The following is a 13,481-nucleotide window of genomic DNA, read 5'->3' on the forward strand; positions in this document are numbered from 1 at the left end:
GCTTCTTCCTCTCCCACTCCCCCTGCTTGTGTTCCCTCTCTCGCTGGCTGTCTCTATCTCTGTCGAATAAATAAATAAAATCTTTAAAAAAAAAAAAAAAAGAAAGAAAGAAAGAAAGCAACCTCCAATCATGTCCGGTAGACGAGGCACCAGACATCCGGCAGATCATGGTCGCCCTGAAGCAATGCTGTTCAACATAAATAAATAAAATCTTTAAAAAAAAAAAAAGAAAGAAAGAAAGAAAGAAAGAAAGAAAGAAAGAAAGAAAGCAACCTCCAATCATGTCAGGTAGACGAGGCACCAGACATCCGGCAGATCATGGTCGCCCTGAAGCAATGCTGTTCAACAGCGTCACACCACTTCCCCCTTGTATGATTAAGATGTGGTTTCAAATACCTCTAACGCAGTGGCTCACACAAGCCTGCGGTCCATTTTTCTCTCACACACAAGTCTGGAATCAGGTGGACCAGCACTGGCTTCCTCGAGGCCTCAGCGAGATAGGGCCCAGCTCCGTCTGTCTTGCTCTGTGGAGCTTGCCCCCAAGGCCACCTGGAGGTCGAAGCTGTCGGGCTCACACTCCTGTCAGAAGGAAGGAAGAGAGCAAGGATAAGGGCATGCTCTCTTCCTCTAAAGATGTTTCTCAGAGATGGCACAACCATTTCTGCTTTCATCGCCCCGACTAGCACTTTGTCACATTGCCACGCCATCTTCAAGAGGGTGGAAAATAGAGTCTTTTTTTCTGGAAATCTTATGCCTTGCTACAAGGTGGGGTTTCTATTATTATAGAAGAAGGAGGAGTGGTACTTCTCAGAATTGCCTGCCACACGGCCTTCATTCTATTCCCCCCAACATATGTATTTTTATATTGCCGCAGTAAATTATCTTTAATCTTATTCTGTGCTCAAATCCACCCCAGACGTTGCCAACAGACTCCAAAACTTCAGACTAATTTGGATTGAAATCTTCTGAAACTTCCCTCAGCGGCTAGCTTTGCATTTCCTACTGAAAACCCACTGGCCGTTCTTAATCATGCAATAGTGCTGGCACCTTGCTTCTTAACTCCTTGACTCACAGAGCAGGACACACGGGCGCAGGCACGCACACACACACACACACAGACACACACACACACACGCTCCCGAATTCTTATTTTTCTACTCATCTACAAAGAAATTATAACCACAGATGTTGATTGTTGATGGACCCCTGTGGCTTTCTTTTGTGACTAGAAGGTAGTAATTTTCCAATCTCCTGTTCAAGAAGCGACATAGGCTCCTCCTCCAAGTCAGAATCACGAGAGCTGTGTGCCCTGACATCTTTGGGCATCTAAAAACAATGCCTTCTTACTCTTTTTAGGAAAGGCTGCTTTTTAATCATAAAAGTAACATTATAGGTAGAACACGGCAAAATGGGTAAACAAAAATATCATATATTATCCATGAGCTCATTAGTCTCACACAGGCACTGCTGTCACTGGGACAATTTTCTTTCAGCCTTTTTTCAAATGGGCATAATTTTATAAAATGTATATATACATCTTTATTTGACATTATTTCCTAACATTTTTCATATTCCTACATTAGTTTTCAATAAGCCCATTATTCTAATAACTACATAATGGAGTAGATATATCATAATTTCTGTAATAGGTCCCCGTGGATGGCATGCAGGTTGCACCCAATTCTTTTTCTTTCCCTGAGATATTAAACAATAGGGATTCATAAAGATGCTTTGTATATTCAGAATCCCAGGGATTCAGAATTTTATTTATTAAGTAGATATTTTAAAAACTAATTTGTTTTTATTACACAAATAATACATTCACGTGTTTAAAAAAAAAAAAGTACCCAGAGAAGAAGGCATCAAATGACCTGCCCTTGTCCTGGGCACAAGCCCCACTCCCCAGAGCTATGTTTCTGCTTTCATTCCCTGGTGATGACCTTCCATCATAACTTTAAACAATATTTATCTGACTTTAAATATTTACATCTATGAGCTTGTGACTCCTGAATCTATATTGTCCTCTTGAGTGAGGATTCTATGTGCACCAAGGTCTAATGGATTCGTTTTTATTTACTCTCTCTGCTTTCTTCACATTCCCTGGCTCATACTCACCTCTCCCTGTCTCTTGTTTCTGAGGCTATTAATCTTCTGGACTCCACATTTCTTTGGAATACGACTTCGAATCATTTTTTCAAAAGAATGTATTGGGGGGTAAACTTTATGATTGTTTTCAGGTCAAAAAGCACCCACACCCCACCTGGCACTGGATGGCTAATTCAGCTGGGCACAGAACTCTAAGACTAAATCCCTCTTTCCTAAGGACGGACGCTGAACACAGTCTTGTAAAGACAAATCTCACAATGGCACGGAAAACTCTTCCTCCCTGGGATCCAGGAGACTCATTCTACAGCAGGGTTTCTCAGCTTCAGCACCACTGACATTTGGGGTCCAGTATTTCCTAGTTGTGGGGTCTGTCCTGGACATTGTGGAATCTTTCACAGCATCCCTGCCCTCAACCCACTAGATGCAATTTTGGTTTAGTAACTATGCTAACAGAACTAGTCATGGCAGGGTTAGGGCACGGAAGGGGGTTTTATCCATGGCAGTGGCAGGGAGGCAGGGAAATGTAGGGTGACACTGGAGTTGGGTCTGAACAAAGGAGAAGGAGGGTTAGTCGGGCAGAGACTGGGGAGACCATGTTCCTGACAGGGCGAAGAGCAGCAGAGAAATCAAACATCACACCCAGAAGACTTCAAGCAGAGCTGTGTGACAGGGACCTTATGGAGAGGAGGGGATGGGGTAGGAGAAGAAGGGAGGGCCAAGTCCTAGAGAGGGTGCTGTGTTCCAGTAGAAGGAGATGTTCATCAGGACAGTTTGGGTTGCAGGTGACACCAAAACCATCCCTCTTTCCTCTCCTTCTTCCCTCCATCCCACCCTTCATTGCTCTATCTCTCCTTCTCTTGGCTCAGACTTTCTGGATCTTCTTGGTCATTGTCAGTCCTCAAGTGATGGATTGTTGCAGATCAATGATTCCAGAGGGGAGGGGATGCTGTTTTCCTCACAGCTCCAGCAAAGTCCCTGAGAAAATGTGGATTAGCCCTGCTATGATTGGCAGGGCATCTTTGACCAGGTCGGTGGCGATGGGGTAACCCAGGGCAGGTCTGTGTATGCGCCCACCCCTGAAGCAGGGAAGGGGGTGGGAGATGCTGACAGGCAAAAGGCACGTTTCCTCTGTAGGGAGCCACTGAAGGGATTTTAGAGTGATGGTCGGTGCACCAATATAGAAAATGGGTGGGAGGGAGGGCACAGCAACTAGAAAGATGGGTTGGCAAGCCTTGTAAAGCCCAGGACTGAACTGAAGAGGGCTGTGGGGCTAGAGGGGAAATGTCACACTGAAGAGATGTTCAGCAAGAAGAATGCGCTCAAGGTGAGGGCAGCTTGAGTCTGGGCATGAAGCGGGGGGTCTAGGTTGACAGGCTGATTTGTGACTTACGAGAGGGTATCCTCTTGCCAAGCCTCTGCAGACAGACCTTTCCTTGCTCCCTGCAGCGTTTTGGAGATGAAAAACACCGGGAGCTGAGAGAAGACACATCTGATAAAACAAAGGGAAGTGGAGAGAGTCTCAAGAGTACTGGGGGATTTTTATTCCCTTTCTCACATTTCCTGCTTTTCTAATATGAATGTAAATTTTTTAGCAAGAAAAAGGGGCAGGGGCCTCTGACTAATTGAATCAGCGTGTATTAATTATGCATTAGTGAGATGATTCCACAATTCATCGCAGTCCTCACAATCAGTCTTCAAGCGAAAGGCAAGCGTAGAATATAATTTTCTGTGATAATAATGATATCTATTAGAGGAAAAGAGTCCTCTGCAGCACTCTAGCTGGAAACCTAATCAGGAGTAAAGTACTTGACACACTGTCTGTCGGGGGTGACAAACAGCCAGGCTCTGTGGCCAAACAGCATGCTTGGGCAGAGGCGTGCTCCGGGCTGGGCTGACGGAAGTGTCTGAATGTGCTAACCTGTCACAGACACCACCAACTCGGTGGCTTAATGACAGAAATTTATTTACTTACAGTTCTGGAGGCTAGGTGTCTAAGATCAAGGTTCTGGCCCATTTGGTTTCTGGTGAGAGCTCTCTTTTTGGCTTGCAGAGGGCTACCTTGCCGCCATGTCCTGGCATGGCCTTTCCCTGGTGTGCCTATGGAGAGAGAGAGAGCTTATAAGGACACCGGTTCTATTGGATCTGAGCCCTACCCTATGACCTCACTTAATCTTTATTATCTCCTTATAAGCCCTATCTCAAGAACGGTTATGCAGTTAGGGCTCTAACATGAGAATTGGGAGTTGGACGGAGACACAATTGCCACAGTGCAAGTAGTTTTTACAGCGGGGGTGGGAGGGAGGGCGGCTACCTCATTTCTAGAACTTCCGAGGTTACTTGGGCTGGAACAGAGGGTGATAGCTGGAATGGCTAGATCTAATATGATATCGAATGCTTCGCCATCATTTTGCAAGGCTCTCCTGGCATTCCTTGTCCAGCCTCCAGGTCAGAGAGGGCAGAGGAGGCCAGCATTTCCTCTGAAGTCCCCAACCCTTCCCAAAACCCAGACCTGGAGCCTTGAACATTTATAATATGGAGAAGCAACAACAGAGCCACAGTCAGCCACATAACACCTGCAGGCTGTCGAAGGCTGGGAATTGACAGCCAGAGGTTTCGCCAGGAACATGTTCTTCTGGTTTCTCTGGTATAAAACGGGGCTAATGATAACCAGTCTCACAGGGTGGTCATGCACCTTAGATGAGATGACGCATGTACGTGGCTGGCCTTTCAGAATTCAATGCTTTTGGTTTTCTGTTTCGGCCCGATGGGGACTGTTCCAAGGACTTCTACTCTCCTTGCCTAGAAAATAAACCTTGCTCCACAGGACAGAGAGCCAATATAGAGACTCTGCCAGCTGCTAATTTCATTGTTTCTGACCACACCTTCAAGAGCCTGGGAAGTAGGACGGACCCATCAGACACGTGACATAGACATGGACCAAAACGTGACCTTGTGCCCAGCAGCTGATCTCACACTCTGACTGGTAGCATTGTAAGAGCTAAGACTGATGATTCACTAAGTGGCTGGGTTTTTCCCTCCTCCAATGCATAATTATCCTGGGAAATGTCTCCAGGTCCCTTAAAAAGGACTAAAAGGGTGATTTAGAGGACATTTTCTTGACTTTCTCATCAGGTCCTTCCTCAAGTTTACGTCACACCCCTTCACTGAGAATCCTCCAGAGCTGTGAACCATCTCCAGCTTGGGAATCGGGGGAAGGGCCTTGACCTTCCATCATGAAAATTCAGGTCGGCCTTCTGCTTGTGAGGTGGGGTTCCTTCAGCTACACAGTTGAAGGAGTGCCGCCCAACCATCTGAGTTCTAGGGACACTGTGAGCAATCAGCCACCAACAAAGGACCCTGAGGTCAAACCACTCTGATGTGCCATCTGGTCATTTGTCCATAACAGAAACTCTATCAACCTTGCCCCTGGCAGATACATGCTGCTCCTTAGCTCCCCAGCCCAGGAATCTCTCTATCCACACCAAGACCAAGGAGGCCATTTCCTTGCAGCGTGTCCCACTTTCATCCCGGCCCTCAGAGCACAGCCACCTCTGTACTTTTCAAAGATATGAGCCGTCCTAGCTCAGGTAACCCAGAAGCAGAGACTGACCAGTATTCATTTGTGTAAATAATTTACTGGGAGTACCCTCAGAAGAAGGCAGGTGAGAGAAGCAGGATAAAGTGGGGGAAGAAAGCTAAGCAGGGGGGTCTTGGCCTGGTCACCAGAGAGTGCAAAAGTATGAACTGTACCACAGAGCTGGTACCCCCTTGAGGCAAATCTTTGTCAGCCAGTCTTCGGCCTCTGGCTGCCTGGGAGGGCATGGGAGTGGTGTAATCCCCCAAGCAAATGGCTGCTGCTGGGTGGAAGGGAACTCTATGGAGAAGGCAGTAACCAGCACTCCGAGCAGCTGAGCGGTAGGCGTTCCAGCCTCATGAAGGGGATCTGGGCACAAAACCAAAGTAGCTACCATTCTTACATTTTCTTATCCATTTATTGCTCAGTGCTGTGGGGAAGGACGTGTCCTCTGGGCCCTTTTTGGGGATATAGAGTCAAGTGAACCCGTGGCACATGCTGAGGTTGCTCCAACATTCCTTCCTATATCCCTAAATCTTTGGAATCCTGCATTACACCAAGGAATTTCTGACATCTCGCCTTTGCTTGCTGTAGACCTAAAGGAGGGAAGGGGAGGGAGGACTCCAGACCGAGCAAACAATAATTATACAAAGACTCAGACCCAACATAAAAATGGCAAGTTCAAGGACTTGGAAGAAGCTCAGTACACCAGCTTGAAGAGAGTGAGGAACAAATGGCCAAAGACAAGCTAGAAAAGTAAGTGAAGGTCATTGGACACGGGGACTCGAGGCATAGCAAAGGAGTTGGATTTTCTAGCAGTGGGGCCATTCCAGGGTCCTGACCATGGAAACAGCGTGGTCAGACTTCATCTTCAGTAACTACACTCTGGCTGTGGGTCGAGATTGGGGCTGGATTGAAGGAGAGCAAGAATGTTCAAGGGACAAACAGTCTGGAGGCTGTCGTGGCCATCCACGCCACAGACCATGGGGTCCTGGACTTAGGAGACAGCAGTGGCACAGGACAGAAGAGATTGGGTCCAAGAGGTTGTCAGGGTGGTCAGAGATTGTTGGCATGCACAGTGCTTGCCCAAGACCTCTCAGCAGTTGTGAGGCGGTGCCTCTGCAGCATTTCCTGCCCTCAGAAAACGCACCAGCAGCTCCTAGGTTTTGAGCAAGGCCCAGGACGACGCCCTGACCCTGGACCCCTCCCAGGGGCATCCCCTGCTCTAGTGCCCGGAGGGGGGGGTCCACATGTCCATCACTAGCTCTGCGAGGGAGGCTGTTGGTGGAGTCAGTGCCGGGGATTTCAGCCTCATAACTCACAGCCTGCTCACGGGGTGATGGATGGCTCTGCACGGCTTGCCATCGATCCAGGGCCTCGCCGAAGACTCGAACAACGGTGGCCGCAACATTTACATCAGGCGCCGACTCGTGTCTGCAAGGCAGCACCAAGGCCCCCGGGACTGTGCCGGGCGACATCCGCGTGGCAGCACACGGCTCAATTCCTGCTTCTCTCGCCCCTTTGTAAATTGCCTTTGTCAACTTCTCCTAGCAGAAGCTACTCTCTTCATCAATCAGAACCAATGGGCTGTGGGAATGAAAAATTCGCCTTCCCAGCCGGCTGAAGAAAGGGGTTTCAGGTCTGAGCTCTCCCTCTTCGCTCTTGGGAGCCACTAACAGGCTCCCACACCCAGCACTCTGCACTGGGCCACGGCCTTCCGCTCCTACCCCATCCCCACCACACACACACACATACACACACACACCCATGCTGCCGGCCAGCGGGCGCCAAACACTCATCTCCCACCTGATGGTTTTGGTGTCTGAGCAGAATTCAGATTTGTAGCAGTCAGATCAGCCTGATTTCTGGTCCTAATAAAGACAATATCTGCTTATATGTGTTCGACACTTACAGTACCCATCAATTTTTCATTTGCTCCTTTATGAAGCATGTGCTGAGCTCTTCCTTTCTGGAGGCAGGAGATTTGCATAGATGATTTTGGACAAGATACCGCATAAGGTCAAGAGAGCTGCCCCTGGGACCAGGCTGCAGGATTCGGTTTTGCTCCACGACTGCTGGCCAGCTGTGCGGCTTTGGCCAAGTAAGTCACCAAACCTGTTCTGTAAAATGAGGATTGAAGATTAAATGAAATAATGGATGTCGTGTGTATAGAGCAGTGCCTGGAACATGTAAGCGCTATGTAAGTGATGCCCATCTTCTATTATCATCATCAACAACACCACTGTCATTATTTTTATCAATATGTGAGAGAGGATTGTTACTATGCCCATTTTATAGATGGAGGAACTGAGTCTCCGAGGCTTAAAGATGTGAGGTGACTAACTCATACCTGATGCCAGCAGGTGTGTCCCAGCTCCAAGCCTAATGCTCTTTCTCTGTCAGTCACATAGTTCTATAGAGTTAAGAAGGCTCTTTTACGCACATTAGATAAGAAAGAATCCAGAGCTCATCACCCCCAATAGAATGTGACCAGCCTCCTCTATGGACAATCTCCTCCTTGTGGGCAGGAGAAAGCACCCCACCCCCAAAAAACTCCCTAGGAGGAATCTCCAAGGATGTCCCTCTCAAACACAGCTGACAGCGCTGGTCAGGGGACTGGCAGGGACAGAGGAAGGGTCACTGCCTCAAGGGCCACTACCCAGCCATTCTTGTAGGTGTTCCTAGGCCACCTGTGAACAGGCGTGCCCTAGAGGTAGGCTTATCAAGCAAATTGCGAATAGTTTCTGAGGTTGTTGAGGACACAAAGCTACGGGTGTTACCATTAGTCCCTGTCTTTCTGCATCGAAAGCTGCTGGCTGGCCATTAGCAGTGCTGGAGAGGACAGCCACGAAGCAGGACACACTGCTCCCCAGCCAGGGATGAATGTGGCTTGGATTCTGCCTTCTGTTCTGCTAAGGGTGGGAGTGCAGTGTGGAACCAGGGCAATCATTTGATGCAGGCAGATCATTTGAGCCAGGTCATGCTGACAAGAGGCTCCTAAGCCCCTTTCTTCCTGGGGCGGATTCAGTCCCGGCTCCTGTTCTCCTGAACTTGGCCTTGTCTGGCCAGACTTCTCCCTTACAGCACCCCTCACTAGGCCCCTCACTGCTTACTTCTTTCCCTCTCTAGACTCTGACATAGTTCTCTGTATCCAGTGGCCAGACCTGGCTTCCTGAGGACTCTCTCAGGTTGGTTCTGGGCCCTGACAGGGTGGCCTGCTGTGCACACCTTCCCTACCCCAGCCCGGAGCCAGGGGATTCTGTCACACCTCTAGGAAGAACTGGCCTTTCTTCCAGGGTGTTCCTGCCTAACTGCCCTGAACATGACTGCCGACAGAACTGGCATTTGCCGGTGGCCTTCCTCTGCGGCCCTTAGCCATCCATTTCCCTTCACACCGTATCTCCTGAGTGACAGGCCTAATCAATCTCGACCAGCCCACCTCAGAGGCATTAATGCAGTTGATGGCCTCCTGACAACAGCTCAAGGAAATACATGAATCTCTTCTTACAAGGTGGGGGAATGCTTGTGTAAACAGAGGAGCCAATTTTAACCTAGCGAAGGACTGGATACAAATATTGGAAGTTAGAGTGAAAGCGCTTGTGTGTGCTTACAATTTGTGTCTTCCTGCCTTCTACCCAACTTCTTTCCAAGAAATTTAATGTCTCCTACCACTAGAATCCTGAATATACCAAAAGCAAAACAGCAACGATCCAAACAAGAAAAAGGCATTTGCTGAAACATACACTCACTCTGGGCCACACGACCTATGCTTGTCAGGTGCTCGGAAGGCCAAACCCGAGGGGAGCAGACACTAAGGACACTTAGATAAGGGTCCGGAGCTAATGTCCAGGCTCCTCCAGGTTCACGGAGGGCCCTGACGGCCTTTGGACGAGGAAGTTGAAGTGTGTTGAGAAGATTGCACCGTTTGCCGTGTGACCGCTTAGGGCTGCTACGTCTGCAGTCCTTTCTGGAACTTCGGGGGTGAACTTGGTGGTGGCTGGGGTAAGCAGAGGTAAGGACACAGCTGCCGTCCCTGGGCACACAGAAAAACGTGCCCACGGGTGCCGCCGTGCAACCACACATTCTGTGCCAGGTCCCTGAGGACGTCTCCTCGAGCGCCGGCAAAACCACCATGTTTCCTGGGTCAGGGAAGACTTTGGACACACACCAGTGTGGGGAGGGGAAACAATGATTGGCGACCCAGTACTCATGAACACTGGGGGCGTTTGGGGCCAAGAATTGGATAGGTGCTTTCCCCCTCCTGCCGTCTCTCCCAGCTGCATTCAAATGAGGAGGTCCTTTGTGGAGCCAAGGGTCATAAGTGCGATATATTTTGTCCTGGTTGGCGTTAAGCGCACAAAGGAACAACCTAGGTAAGTCCCCCCAGATTTACCTGTTCATTGATTTATTTTTTGCCATTTCCACCCCAAATTTCCCATTAGAATAAAATGTTTTTATTTTATGTTTTATCAAGCTGGGAGCTGCCTCTGTTCTCTTGACCAAGCAAAGCTGATTCTGACTTTATTGCAATGAGCCAGAAATCACAGAACACAAGAGACAGATACACAAAGAGCTTTCCACACTCCTCATTCCCTTCAAATGCCATGTAATATCCAGATAGAGTATCCACACTGCTCTCAGCTTCCTGTGCAGAGTGGTTGTCTTTTCCCCTCTGGTCAGGGCTGGTCCCCAGGGCTGGTGCTGCTTCTTCCACAGTGGGTGGGCAATAGGAGGCACAGCATAGACCCAGAGGGGTGGCCCACATCTTCGGCTGGCTCACTGCATGTCCAAGGGGCTCTGTTCTAAGGCAGGATGTGCAGGGACCCTGACACTTCAGGTTTCCTCAGGTCACGAATTGTGGTCGATATGCAATGTCAACTCTCTACCTTCTTCGAGATAACTAAGGCCAGTTTCCCCCTTGTTCTTTAACAGTAACATAAAAAGAAAGTACTCAGGAGTTCTAGCCCACAGGCACAAGAAGGGGATTTGCAGATGTTACCTGCTCTCTACCATTCTGTGGCAAGATGCCGTCTCTTCAAAGAAGAGGGCACAGGGGCTTGGGTGTATTTTGCTTCAAGAAGATGGAGAGAATTCCCATATATCGGCTTCCCAGAGGAGGTGTCTCAGGGTCTCAGATCCCTGTGGAGGGACTGTTCTGAAAGCCCCCCGGATAGGACATTGTTGAGCAAGAGGTTTCTTGATACAAGAAAGTTTTCTCTTTCTGGACCCACTTGTTTCCAGCAGGAATCATTTCAGAGCAAACGTGGAGTGTCAAGTCTCTGGTAGCTGCAGTATAAAACTGTGTTGAATTCTGCACGATGTTCAAGGGGTAGACATACTTTTTGCCTGAGACAGAAATTCTATGTCTTTCCTGTCCCCGGGTTTCCCCATGCAGCAAAAGCTCTCAACTTAGAAACACTTTCACTTTCTCCACCACCACACCTGGGCTATTTTTGGTCCTTTACTGAAGAATGGAAGTAAAATTACATTTTAAAACCAACCATTAGTTTATTGACGCTGAGAAGGTTTGTTAATCAAGTCAGACTTTTTCCTTTCTTGATCAATACCTATCTGGCTTGTCCTGCTAATAGACAGTTACCCAATTACCTGTCTCTAATCANAAATTACATTTTAAAACCAACCATTAGTTTATTGACGCTGAGAAGGTTTGTTAATCAAGTCAGACTTTTTCCTTTCTTGATCAATACCTATCTGGCTTGTCCTGCTAATAGACAGTTACCCATTACCTGTCTCTAATTGCAGGCTCGGTATCCTTGAAAACTTCAGCTTGTTTCATTGATCAGGTAACAGCTAAATTGGCACCCAGGCTCTTGCAGAAGAGATTTAATCTGGCCTGCAGCTGATTAAAATGCCTCCCCCAAACTGGTGCTGGATGAAATTTTATCACTTTTACAGTGTATTCAGGACTTATCACAGCACAACATGTGACAAGGCCTCGCAGGGGGAAATTGAACTTAGATGTCCGTTGACCAGTCCTCAGAGACTTCCAAATGTACAATGGGATAAATGTGTCCCAGAAACACTAAATTCCTGGCTCTCATCTCCTGGAGATAAATTTCTAGAGTGGAAATCTTGAGTCAAAGGGGCAGTTTCTTAAAACATCTGATAATTTGTTGGTTGCAGAACAAGAAAGACCAGAATATAAATATCATCAAAATATAATGATGGGAAAATACACTGTTCCCATTGTAAGCTGATTCAATACAAGGGAAACTTCCTGGGAATCACAGTATGATAAGTAATAATCTTATAGAAACCTTTAAAACAATTCCTATGTCCTCAAGCACTTACACTGTTAAAATTTACTTAACAAATCTCTAATATGGTGAAAAAATTTAAATTAAAATGGAACTATAGACTGCAACTCACTCATACAGAGTAATCACTTACCCTGTCCTTGGGGATTAAATAATGAAGCTGAAGGCTTTCTAATCAACAAGGGAAAAAAAAATCTAACTATTATCTATGACATTCGTTTTCACCTCAGTGTTACAAAAGGAGAAAATGCAATGAATTCATTTGCAATAATTTGAAACTCTAAGTAGAGGACCAAAATATATCCAATATTTTATAATGTGTAAGTGATATGTGATGTAAATAGAAATTATTTATAAATGGATTACATTATATTTGTAACGGGGGAACAAGGAATTCCTTGTCCAGTATCATCCAAATAAGGAACACGTTACCTTAGTGTAAGATGCCTTGGAAACCAGGGGGACAGTCTGCCTTACTTCTGCCAAGAACTTCTGCCATGACTCCACATAAACCATGTAGGCAGCTGCACGAAGGAAGCTCAAATTCAAAATCTGTACTCAAAAATACCTGAAAGGAGAGAAGAAAGCCTATTGTTTTTGGAATAATGCTTTACAGTCTTGTTTAAGTGATATTACAGTTGAAATACCTCAGCCCCCCATCTACAGCCAGAAATTAACAGGAGAAGAGGAGGAGAAGGAGGAGGGGGGGCGTTGGAGAAGGAGGAAGAAGAAACGTATCCTTATTAAATGCTTACGTACCACCCCCCAATAGGTGTCAGGACTGCATAATAAAAGAGGAGACAAATACAAAGGTAACAGATAAAAGAAATACCTGCAAACAACAAATCATAGAATTTCCAGATTGTACCTTTCTCAGGCATACTGCTCTGAGGTAAACTACTCTAAAACAACTGACGTTGGTATTCGGGGCTTCATAGAACAGGAGCAGAAACAGGTAATCTTCAGATTTCTGGGGGCCACAGTTTTCTAGCTACTTCCCAGACACTAGAAATGCACTGTTTGCTGGGTTAGGCAAGATCCAGTTAGCCACTTCACGGGACAGTGTTGAGGACCTGCATGGATGAGCTGTCTTCAGTAGAACTTCTCCAGGAGCTCCCACGAGGTCCTCCTTTCCCTCCTTCTCCAGCCATCCACAGTGGCCTTTCCCTGCTTTGATATCTCCTGGCGACAGGGGGCTTGGGGAGGCTTGAGTTCACTACAGCAGGCCTTTCAGCTTTGCTCAGGAGCAAACTGGCAGGTTCTCCCCTCTTGTGACTTAGTTTTAGCTACTGCTTTCTGAGAAAGCAGAACAGCTTCTATCCTTCCTTCTTCTTTTTTTTTTTTTTAATTATGATGTTAGTCACCATACAGTACATCCTTAGTTTTTGATGCAGTGTTCCATGATTCATTGTTTGTGTATAACACCCAGGGCTCCATGCAATACGTGCCCTCCTTAATACCCTTCACTGGGCTAGCCTTCCTTCTGAGCAAACGTCAGAAACTGTCTCTGTTTTGAAATACTA

The 13,481-nt window shown here is 47.1% G+C and overlaps 1 long non-coding RNA gene across 4 annotated transcripts in view; it reads right to left on the bottom strand.

Moving 5' to 3' along the window:
• The window catches only part of LOC117801544, a 19,982-nt gene extending 6,764 nt beyond the window's left edge, over positions 1 to 13,218 (bottom strand). The window contains exons 1-5 of one of the 4 annotated variants that reach the window (XR_004624178.1): positions 12,827 to 13,218; positions 12,391 to 12,526; positions 4,079 to 4,203; positions 3,497 to 3,595; positions 397 to 579 (exon numbers count right to left, since the gene is read on the bottom strand). This is a non-coding gene — a long non-coding RNA (uncharacterized LOC117801544). Of the gene's footprint in view, positions 1 to 307; positions 580 to 3,496; positions 3,596 to 4,078; positions 4,204 to 12,390; positions 12,527 to 12,790 lie in introns of those variants that run through there. The other 3 variants (XR_004624177.1, XR_004624179.1, XR_004624180.1) reach the window with 3 other exon arrangements.
• Between the last annotated feature and the right edge of the window lie 263 nt (positions 13,219 to 13,481).

This window comes from Ailuropoda melanoleuca, chromosome 3 (genome assembly GCF_002007445.2).
Source record: "Ailuropoda melanoleuca isolate Jingjing chromosome 3, ASM200744v2, whole genome shotgun sequence".
Classification (NCBI taxonomy): domain Eukaryota; kingdom Metazoa; phylum Chordata; class Mammalia; order Carnivora; family Ursidae; genus Ailuropoda; species Ailuropoda melanoleuca.